Below are 7,457 nucleotides of genomic sequence, written 5' to 3'. Positions count from 1 at the left end.
TCATTATGTTTTATTTTGTTTTGCATTATATTATTATCATTTGTGTATCTCAGATTTGTTTGGAATTTTGTAAGTTTATGAGCCTGTTCATAAACTGGTAGGGGGAAGTTACGGTATGGCCAGGCAAAATATCAGCCGTAATCCTAACTCTCCTCGTAAACAAACACACAGAATGTATATAAGAGGAATTAAAATGAGAAATAAAACAGAGTTGTTTCAGTGTCCCTTTTTCCTTTTTTTTTTATTCTCATCATCCGACTTCACATAAGTTATAAGAATAAGCATAAGCATTCCCCTTATCAGATAAGAATAACGATATTTTAAATGTTTTTAGAGTTTTTATCTTCTTGGGATCCATAATATTTATTAGTAACAAACATAATGAAGTCCTTTTACTCACTTATTATTGCTTTCGCTGATCGCTGATCTCTTTTATAGGATTGAGTGGTATATACGGACGCTAGTAAAGGCTTGAGGTTGAGGTTTGATGGATGAAGCTCTTTCCTGGCACTTCGGTTGGACGGACCCCTGCGAAGACTCAAAATGTGGGCAGCGCGGGCTGCAGGTGTATCGTTTGAGTCGCCTAAAAACAAATTGTTCGTATCATTAAATGTTGGTGTAACTTATCATTAATCGTTATGGTCAAATATTTTTTACATAATCTTAATATTTTAAATATTAAATTATTTTAAATATTTATAATAATTTGTCAACTTTCTTCCATTAAATTATGTATGAAGTACATAGGTTATTATGTTTTTGCTCTTAGGGAAATATTAAACTGCTGTGTTTGTGTGTGTATTATTATTTATTTTTTTTTACTTTTAAGCGGGTCGGTGGAAATCGTCAAAAGACACGGATAGGTCAGTTCCTATCCGAGTGTTGGATTTTTACCCCTTAAAAACCACGCCCTACACTTTGCATCCCTCTCTACGGCACCGCTGCTAGCCATTACTTCATGGAGGGAAATGGCTGAGTCCCGCCTCGCTTTCTTCGCATGGTTCTCACGTTCATAGTAACGTCTTCTAGCACTCTCTTCCTCTCTCAACCTCTTGAGGTCGACTGTGCTGAATCTCTTCACTGCGTTCCAATGCTGGTCTGAGAGTAGCATATAGCTCACCACGTTTTCTGGTGCCATTCGTCCTCCACACACTCTCACCAATTCACATCTTTCTGCCGCAAAGCGAATGCAAGGGAAAAACACGAGCTCCGCGGTTTCCTCGGTTGTCCAGTTTTAAGCGGTACTGGTAAGCTCTAAAGCATCCATGTCAGATCAACATTTGTGTTATGTGAAAAGATGTTGAGGGCCATACCACGTGCCCGCATCTGGAATTAACCTACGAGTCCACCTCCCGTAATCTGCAGCCTCCCAACGCCGCTGGGTCGATGGTTATTTTTCGCTCTTCTTCTCTGGAAACTAGTAAGCGACGTCCATAGTGCCTGATTCTTTCTTCAACAAGGAGTTCCACGGGTGGCATTCGGGCTATCACGCACATCGCTATGTAAGAAACAGTTATAAAAGCGCTAACTGTCCTTAAACAAACTCTGCGATAAACTGAAACCATCTGTCTCCTGTATGATATGGTTACCATCGCTTCTTCCCAAGTCGGGGCTGCATATAGCATAATGGAGGGGATAACAGTGGCAACAGTCCTTCGGCTACTTTTTTTGGGATCTTCAACGTTTGGCATAAGGCGTGACAAAAAGGATGCTACTTTAGCAGATTTGGCGCTGATTTACTCCGCGTGAACATTAAAACGGAGACGTGCATCGATCATGACTCCTAGGTTTTTTAAGCAAGACTGGGAACGAATTACATTCCTACCCACCGTAACAGTGATGGAATCAGTTTGCTTCCTGTTAGTTACTATGAAAACCTAGGTCTTGTGATCTGCAAGTAGTAGGCCTACTGAAGACAGCCAATCTCGGCCATAGCAACAGCCTGGTTAGTGATGAGGGTTACTACTTTCAAGTTCTTCGTCGCCACTACAACTACAACGTCATCTGCGAATCCCACGACTGAGACTCCCTCCGACATTGTCAAGTTAAAGATTGCGTCGTACATGACGTTCCACAAAAGAGGCACTAATACCGAGCCCTGTGGGACCCCACCAGTCACCTTGCATCTTCTCAGGCCAATGTCTGAAAAATAAAAAAGAACTCTATTTTTGAAGTAGTCTGTGAGAACTCTCATTAGATAGGCTGGCACCACCATGGTCCGTAGGGCATCTATTATACAGGTCCATTTTGAAGTGTTAAAAGCATTCGTAATGTCTATACTGATGATTGCTACATAACACTAGCACCTCTTCTCCACCTAGCTCCTGCAATTGCAAGCTGTGCGGGCCCTCTCGACTACCAATCCTACTGCATCTATCGTGGGTCGCTCTTTACAAAATCCGTATTGAGCTCGCGAGAGGCCATTAACTCCCTCTGTGAACTCTTGTAGACTGAGGGAAAGGATTTTCTTGAATGCATTACCCATAGTATCCAATAAGGAAATTGGACGATAGGTTGACGGGTCTTCCAGTCTTCCCTTACTCTTTGGAATAAGTACGTGGTCTCTTCCAAGGTTTCGCCATTGAGCCTTCACGAATGCAGGAATTGAAGAGATCGATATCTTCACTTCGATTTGTTAACTTACTTCCCCATTTAGTTGCCCATGCGTTGAAATCACCCGCTATGATAGCTGGCTTATGGCAACTAGCCTCTAAGACCTTGCGATCCAACAAATTCGCAAAGTCTTCTATTGTGATGCTGGGATAGGCGTAGCGGCTAAAGATGTAAACGTCGTTGATCTTAGCCCATACAAAGCCGGGGTGCGATGTAGTATTCACTTCCAGAATAGCTTGGGAGTTACAGGTCCAAATAACAGCTTTTCCACTGCCATTGGATACCCACGAGTTGCCATCCAGATTTTTATATTGTTCGAAGAGTATTGCGATGTCGATGTGCTGTTCCCGTATAGTTTGGTGAAAGAGCTGCACAGGATAGCTTCACAATGGTTCAAATTCAGTTGAAGTATTCTCATCTGCGATGTTGTTGGATTTGAATCATTTGTCTCAATGCTGAACGGAAAGCTAGGCACTTACTACTTCCGCTGGGGTGGTCAGAATCTCCATTTCCCGCACATAATACGCATTGCGGTTTCTGCTCACAGTCAGTAGCTTTGTGATTCGCTTTACTACAGTTTTGACATTTGGAGGTCCTATCCTTTCCAACAGAATTCTGAGATATATGTCTGTACTCCCAGCAACGGAAACACTTTGGAACTTTAAGTCTTTTGCGTAAACAGCTAACAACAAGGCCTACTCGAAACATTCCTTGAGCCATAACTTTCCTAGCCTGGAGAACCGGAATTGAAATGACCGCTGTTTGTGTACCTCCATAGGCTTGACGGATAGATTTCACTGCTTTAGTGGGCACTGAATCTTCACCCAGAAGAGGTTTTAATGCCTCCCCAACCTCCTCTTTTGTGGTCTCGCAGCTCGAAAAGGGACTCCTCCGTCTAAGTCCGGACTTCTGCCCCTTCGCCAAGCACAACCTCCATTGAGCTTTTTAGTGCAGCAAGAGATTGCTCTTTTTTCCGGTCCAATTGGAGTAGGACATCTGAGTAGGACTGGCTATCCTATAATTTTAAAATGACTGCATCAGGTCTCGGTGGCTTTGGGCGAGGTTTTTTCCTGCATTGGGTTGTGCGGTTTTCTTCTTGTTCTTTCTTTTATCACCCGTTAAAGAAAGTGTGGTTACTGTTTCCTCTGATTTAACATCATTCTTCCTAGGTGGACCATCTTCGTTTGGGTGTGGTCGTCTGAAGTTCCGATAGGGAGGGCAGCTGTTTCCATCTTTTCAAATTATAGTTGGATTTCGCATGCGTAACTTCTTATCTTGTTGTTCTTGGTGCGAATGAAGAAGAGAATCTGTTTAATTTTGCTCCCAAGATATTGCATCACTTCTGTTGTGATTAGTCTTATGGCATTAGATGCTACAATGGCCAAGTTCCCCACCACTGCAGCACTGCTGTCTTAAGGTGACGACACTTGGGAACCCGCTTTCGCAATCCCTATCGGCGCCGGTACTGGGGTTCCGTGCCCCTGCACCACAGTTAACTATATCTTCCATCCTTTTTAGCACATAACTATATCATAGTATTTTCACATTTTATACCTCCTGCCCGGTTTTGAAACAGCCACCTCTAGCCTGAGGAACAGACACTGCCAGTACACCGCCTATTTTAGGAACCGTTGCGCCTGGATTATGTAAAGGGAAAGATGGTGAGCTGATTGGAGAAAAAACGTCAATTCTTGAAAGGTGGAGCCAGTATTTTAGTGAATTGCTAAACACAAGAGCCACTGAGAAAAGAGCTGAAGAAAGCTTCCACGAAATCATGGGTAAGGAGCAGGATGGTGCAGAAGAAGTGGAAGCTCCTGAAAAGAAAGAAATTATTGACATTATTAAATGATTGAGAAACCATAAGTCACCAGGTCTTGTCGAGATAACTCCAGAGATGATGAAATATGGAGGCAGTGATTTGTGGGAAGCAATTTATGATATATTTTGGGAGATATGGACGGAAGAAAAAATGCCAGAAGATTGGACAAGAGCAGCAATATGTCCTATAGACAAGAAAGGAGAAAAGCTGACATGCAATAATTATAGAAGCATTGCTCTACTAAGCACAACCTAAAAAATACTGGCAGTGCTTTTATATAAAAGAGTGTCCAATTTCACGGAAAATATTATAGGAGAATATCAGGGAGGGTTCCGGCCCGGAAGATCGACAGTTGACCAGATATTCACCTTGAGGCAGGCAATGGAAAAATGCTATGAGTATAATATAGACCTACATATGCATTCGTGGACTTCAAACCAAGCCATGGTAAAGGTAAGCATTCCGAAAAAACTAGTCAGCCTGGTAAAAATGACAAATGAACACTACATGCCAAGTTAAGCTTGGAAATTCGCTGTCCCAGGAATTTTCTGTGGAGAATGGCTTGAGACAGGGGGATCCTCTGGCTCCTCTTCTATTTAATATAGCATTGGAGGTAGCTAAACGTTGAATCAGAACTAATCCAAGAGAGACAACCGAAACAGTCTAATATGCCGCGGAACTCCTGGCACGCTTTAACAAAATTCAAGATAAACTGAGCGAAATGATGGAAACAATTCAGGTACAGGGCCGAATACAATTCTTATCCCTGGTATTAAAGATACAGTTCGCAAAGGAGCTAGGGGAGAAGGAAGGATTTCCGAGAGAACGCTCGTTTGTGGAAACAGCTCAAGATCTCAATCAAGATAGAAGCAAGCACAAGAGAGGTAGAGGCCCGAATGGAAGTAAAAGAACCAGGGTGGACTCGGATAGAATACCAACGACCAAGAAAGATGTCCAATCCTTGGAGGAGAAGAGAACACGGAAATAGTAGAAGAGGGAGAGCTATGGACCAAGAAAATAGAAGAAGCCTAGTTAAACCCAGAAACAATAGTCGGCGAGAGGACCGCAAGTGTCACGGATGTGGTAAAATTGGACATTTAGTGGCGCATTGCCCGCGCACGAGGTGCTTTGAATGTGGATATGAGGGGCACATAGCCAAACAGTGCCCATATTTGTACCGAAGAAGTGATGTGGGCCGGGGCGAACCAATGGAGATCAACGCCCAACAGATACGGAGATGCCACCGTAGGTTCAGTAGATCTTCAGATGAATCTACGCAATCATCAGGTGCGTCAGAGCCCGAAGAAGAAGGTGGTGAGCCAAGGAACCGAGGTAGTATAGAGGATAAGGTAGAAACAAGAGGATGGAAGTAAGGGAACGGAAGAGAATGGAGACGAGGGACTGAAGAAAGGAACACGCGAGACATCTGAAGGGGTTGTCAGCGGAGAGGCGACCGCACACTGCTGAATTATAATGTGAGAGAAAAGAGCGGCGGTCTGCATATAATAGAGATAGCTGGAGTAAGGGTCGCCTGGTGGATACCGGCGGTTTCAACACCATCATGTGTCGAGTAGCCTTGTAAAAGCTGTGTGATGGAGGTAGGACACCCAAGATTCAGAAATGTCAATGTAAATTAATCACCCGGGGTGGCCCTTGTGTGATAGAGGGGGAGGTAGAGATAAGTTTGACCCGGTGGAGATTTAGTTGAGAGAACTTGCCGGTACATATCGTAGGGAGTATGCCGTGGGAATACAAAATGATTGTGGAGTATAACCTGCTAGGGAAGGCGGGTGTTTGGGTTAAGAATATAAAGGGAAATTGGAGAATTATGTTGGGGGGTAAAATGTACAAATGTCATCGACAGAAGAAAACTGAGGGCGCACGGGTCGGAGCAATTAATCAGGCCGAGGACTGGAGGCCGAGGCTTAAGAGGGAATATGAAGAAACTTTTAAAGAAGGAGACATGCTCGTGGCACCTGGGAAGACGGTACATGAGATCATACTGAAACAAGACAAGGTCACTTATGTGTAAGAGAGGAGATACCCGATAGCGCTACGTCACCACATCAGGGAAGAGCTTCAAAGTTTAAAACGCCAGGGAATAATTAATGATAGTGCATCTAGGTACAATATTCCATTGTGGGCGGTAAAAAAGAAGAGCGCACCTGGTGAAATTAACGAAAAGTACAGGGTAGTAATAGATTATACGAAGCTCAACGAGAATACCATAGACGAGCACATTGGACTTGAAGGCCGGATATCTTCAGATTAAAATGCACCCTAAGAACCTACATAGGACGACATTCACTTTTGAGAGGGCCCACTTCGAATTTACAAGAAGGCCATTTGTACTCAAAAATGCTGCCATAACTTTTCAGCGCCTAATAGATGAATTATTAAGAGGAATTGACGAATCTGTTTGTCAGATCTATATGGATGATCTGCTAGTGTTCAGTAAAAATGAAGTCGAACATGTGCAATATATACACAGCGTATTCCAGAGAATCAGACAATTTGGGCTCAAATTATAATATGAGATAAATGAGATAAATCATCGCTGGGGCAGGAGCAAATAAATTGTATGGGCCACACGATTTCCAGGGAAGGAGTTAAGTATCGCTGAGCGATCACCTTCGGTTGTATCAGGCAGACCAAGGGCTGGAACAGGACGTGGCCATGCCAAAGGCAATTGCGGCATACAATCATTCGGTGCACTCCGTTACGGGGTTTCGCTGTTTGAGATCCTCTTTGGTCTTTGTGGAATCCGGCGAGACTACAAGGGCACGGCGGCGGACGGGGAGGAGATAAGCATAATCATGTCACTAGGAAAAAGCTATGGGAAAAAGTCCAGGGAAAATTGGAGAAGGAAAAAACCAGGAGAGTAGCTCGGGAGAATTTAAATCTCACGGATAGGAAGGTAATGATAAAAATTGGGACAACTGTATATAGAAAGTTGGGATCAAACAGGGGTAAGGAGATACAGCGATACGAGGGACCATTCAGGGTGATAATAATAAGAGAACAT

At 43.5% G+C, this 7,457-nt stretch overlaps 1 protein-coding gene across 1 annotated transcript in view; it reads right to left on the bottom strand.

The window, feature by feature from the left end:
• Nucleotides 1-423: 423 nt before the first annotated feature.
• The window catches only part of LOC106689654 (mucin-3B-like), a 63,761-nt gene continuing 56,727 nt past the window's right edge, over nucleotides 424-7,457 (bottom strand). Inside the window, exon 15 of the mRNA XM_067051638.1 lies at nucleotides 424-583. The gene's annotated coding sequence lies outside the window, so the exon portion shown is untranslated. The remainder of the gene's footprint in view (nucleotides 584-7,457) is intronic.

The sequence above is a fragment of the Halyomorpha halys genome, unplaced genomic scaffold, assembly GCF_000696795.3.
Source record: "Halyomorpha halys isolate HHAL.00 unplaced genomic scaffold, Hhal_1.1 Scaffold1423.1, whole genome shotgun sequence".
Lineage (NCBI taxonomy): Eukaryota > Metazoa > Arthropoda > Insecta > Hemiptera > Pentatomidae > Halyomorpha > Halyomorpha halys.
Note: the sequence above shows the minus strand (reverse complement) of the source record. Positions and strands in the feature narration are given on the sequence as shown.